This window comes from Ambystoma mexicanum, unplaced genomic scaffold, assembly GCF_040938575.1.
Source record: "Ambystoma mexicanum isolate Mex_15411 unplaced genomic scaffold, UKY_AmexF1_1 Mex_scaf10, whole genome shotgun sequence".
Classification (NCBI taxonomy): Eukaryota; Metazoa; Chordata; class Amphibia; order Caudata; family Ambystomatidae; genus Ambystoma; species Ambystoma mexicanum.
In genome coordinates this window covers 3,010,001-3,012,500 of record NW_027182325.1, presented here as the reverse complement: position 1 = coordinate 3,012,500, position 2,500 = coordinate 3,010,001, and the positions used below count along the sequence as shown (strand labels likewise).

Genomic DNA, 2,500 nt, shown 5'->3' with positions numbered 1-2,500 from the left:
GGTATTCCCAGGCAGTCTCCCATCCAGGTACTAACTAGGCCTGACCCTGCTTAGCTTCCGAGATCGGGCGCATTCAGTGTGGTGTGGCCGTAGGCTCTGGGCCTAGTGAGTTTTGTACTTTTAAGCATCTAGTCGGCTAGACCTTGCAGTTTTGAAAGGCAATTGTGAAATGGCTCACTTCCTGAACTTGGAGCACAAAAAAGCCTACAGCACCTGGTATTCCCAGGTGGTCTCCCATCCAGGTACTAACTAGGCCCGACACTGCTTAGCTTCCGAGATCAGACGAGATCGGGCGCAATCAGTGTGGTGTGGCCGTAGGCTCTGGGCCTAGTGAGTTTTGTACTTTTAAGCATCTAGTCAGCTAGACCTTGCAATTTTGAAAGGCAATTGAGAAATGGCTCACTTCCTGAACTTGGAGCACAAAAAAGCCTACAGCACCTGGTATTCCCAGGCGGTCTCCCATCCAGGTACTAACGAGGCCCGACACTGCTTAGCTTCCGAGATCAGACGAGATCGGGCGCATTCTGTGTGGTGTGGCCGTAGGCTCTGGTTCTTGTGAGTTTTGTACTTTTAAGCATCTAGTCGGCTAGACCTTGCAGTTTTGAAAGGCAATTGAGAAATGGCTCACTTCCTGAACTTGGAGTACAAAAAAGCCTACAGCACCTGGTATTCCCAGGCGGTCTTCCATCCAGGTACTAACTAGGCCCGACACTGCTTAGCTTCTGAGATCAGACGAGATCAGGCACATTCAGTGTGGTGTGGCCGTAGGCTCTGGGCCTAGTGAGTTTTGTACTTTTAAGCATCTAGTCGGCTAGACCTTGCAGTTTTAAAAGGCAATTGAGAAAGGGCTCACTTCCTGAACTTGGAGCACAAAAAAGCCTACAGCACCTGGTATTCCCAGGCGGTCTCCCATCCAGGTACTAACTAGGCCTGACACTGCTTAACTTCCGAGATCAGTCGAGATCGGGTGCATTCAGTGTGGTGTGGCCGTAGGCTGTAGGAATGCTAAGAATATTACTCTTATGCATTTGCATTTAGTAAGCTAAGCCATGCAGCCACTTGCAACATGATATCACGCTCATCGCTCATCGCTCGATCAGGCTCGATCAGGCGAGATATATAAGACTGGTGGGCCCATTCAGGACTCCTATGTCTGGTAGGATAACTTTAATTCATCCATCCTGTGTCTGTTGCAGGGAGGTGGAGAGAACAATCAACACAATAATGGTTTTCTTTCATGCCTCTTGAAGGACTCAATATTCTCTGTACTGCATTACATGTGAAAGTCGATTTATTACCCATGAACACACTACCTGTATGCTAATTCTATGTAAAAAGGTAGCTCCAGCCCTCATGATGTTGTCCAACATTTCCGCTATAAAACGGGATACAATTATTTTGGAAACATACCAAATTTGAAAAATAATTGAGAAGTTGCGCAATTACTAATCATGGAGCACAAAAAAGCCTACAGCACCTGGTATTCCCAGGCAGTCTCCCATCCAGGTACTAACTAGGCCTGACCCTGCTTAGCTTCCGAGATCGGGCGCATTCAGTGTGGTGTGGCCGTAGGCTCTGGGCCTAGTGAGTTTTGTACTTTTAAGCATCTAGTCGGCTAGACCTTGCAGTTTTGAAAGGCAATTGTGAAATGGCTCACTTCCTGAACTTGGAGCACAAAAAAGCCTACAGCACCTGGTATTCCCAGGTGGTCTCCCATCCAGGTACTAACTAGGCCCGACACTGCTTAGCTTCCGAGATCAGACGAGATCGGGCGCAATCAGTGTGGTGTGGCCGTAGGCTCTGGGCCTAGTGAGTTTTGTACTTTTAAGCATCTAGTCAGCTAGACCTTGCAATTGAGAAATGGCTCACTTCCTGAACTTGGAGCACAAAAAAGCCTACAGCACCTGGTATTCCCAGGCGGTCTCCCATCCAGGTACTAACGAGGCCCGACACTGCTTAGCTTCCGAGATCAGACGAGATCGGGCGCATTCAGTGTGGTGTGGCCGTAGGCTCTGGTTCTTGTGAGTTTTGTACTTTTAAGCATCTAGTCGGCTAGACCTTGCAGTTTTGAAAGGCAATTGAGAAATGGCTCACTTCCTGAACTTGGAGTACAAAAAAGCCTACAGCACCTGGTATTCCCAGGCGGTCTTCCATCCAGGTACTAACTAGGCCCGACACTGCTTAGCTTCTGAGATCAGACGAGATCAGGCACATTCAGTGTGGTGTGGCCGTAGGCTCTGGGCCTAGTGAGTTTTGTACTTTTAAGCATCTAGTCGGCTAGACCTTGCAGTTTTAAAAGGCAATTGAGAAAGGGCTCACTTCCTGAACTTGGAGCACAAAAAAGCCTACAGCACCTGGTATTCCCAGGCGGTCTCCCATCCAGGTACTAACTAGGCCTGACACTGCTTAACTTCCGAGATCAGTCGAGATCGGGTGCATTCAGTGTGGTGTGGCCGTAGGCTCTAGGAATGCTAAGAATATTACTCTTATGCATTTGCAT

At 48.4% G+C, this 2,500-nt stretch overlaps 8 non-coding genes and 2 pseudogenes across 8 annotated transcripts; all 10 read right to left on the bottom strand.

Annotated features, from left to right (window-relative positions):
* LOC138545297 (5S ribosomal RNA) overlaps positions 1-95 on the bottom strand; it is a 109-nt pseudogene extending 14 nt beyond the window's left edge.
* A 106-nt stretch (positions 96-201) lies between these two features.
* LOC138548253 (5S ribosomal RNA) lies at positions 202-320 on the bottom strand. Its single transcript, XR_011292063.1, has one exon. It is a non-coding gene; the product is annotated as a 5S ribosomal RNA (ribosomal RNA).
* A 106-nt stretch (positions 321-426) lies between these two features.
* On the bottom strand, positions 427-545 carry LOC138540963 (5S ribosomal RNA). The gene has a single exon (XR_011288985.1). It is a non-coding gene; the product is annotated as a 5S ribosomal RNA (ribosomal RNA).
* Positions 546-651: 106 nt separating this feature from the next.
* LOC138540252 (5S ribosomal RNA) lies at positions 652-770 on the bottom strand. Its single transcript, XR_011288307.1, has one exon. It is a non-coding gene; the product is annotated as a 5S ribosomal RNA (ribosomal RNA).
* A 106-nt stretch (positions 771-876) lies between these two features.
* Positions 877-995, bottom strand: LOC138539005 (5S ribosomal RNA). Its single transcript, XR_011287086.1, has one exon. It is a non-coding gene; the product is annotated as a 5S ribosomal RNA (ribosomal RNA).
* A 470-nt stretch (positions 996-1,465) lies between these two features.
* Positions 1,466-1,574, bottom strand: LOC138545295 (5S ribosomal RNA; annotated as a pseudogene).
* Positions 1,575-1,680: 106 nt separating this feature from the next.
* Positions 1,681-1,799, bottom strand: LOC138548251 (5S ribosomal RNA). Its single transcript, XR_011292061.1, has one exon. It is a non-coding gene; the product is annotated as a 5S ribosomal RNA (ribosomal RNA).
* Positions 1,800-1,892: 93 nt separating this feature from the next.
* LOC138550574 (5S ribosomal RNA) lies at positions 1,893-2,011 on the bottom strand. Its single transcript, XR_011294324.1, has one exon. It is a non-coding gene; the product is annotated as a 5S ribosomal RNA (ribosomal RNA).
* Positions 2,012-2,117: 106 nt separating this feature from the next.
* LOC138540251 (5S ribosomal RNA) lies at positions 2,118-2,236 on the bottom strand. The gene has a single exon (XR_011288306.1). It is a non-coding gene; the product is annotated as a 5S ribosomal RNA (ribosomal RNA).
* A 106-nt stretch (positions 2,237-2,342) lies between these two features.
* Positions 2,343-2,461, bottom strand: LOC138539004 (5S ribosomal RNA). The gene has a single exon (XR_011287085.1). It is a non-coding gene; the product is annotated as a 5S ribosomal RNA (ribosomal RNA).
* Between the last annotated feature and the right edge of the window lie 39 nt (positions 2,462-2,500).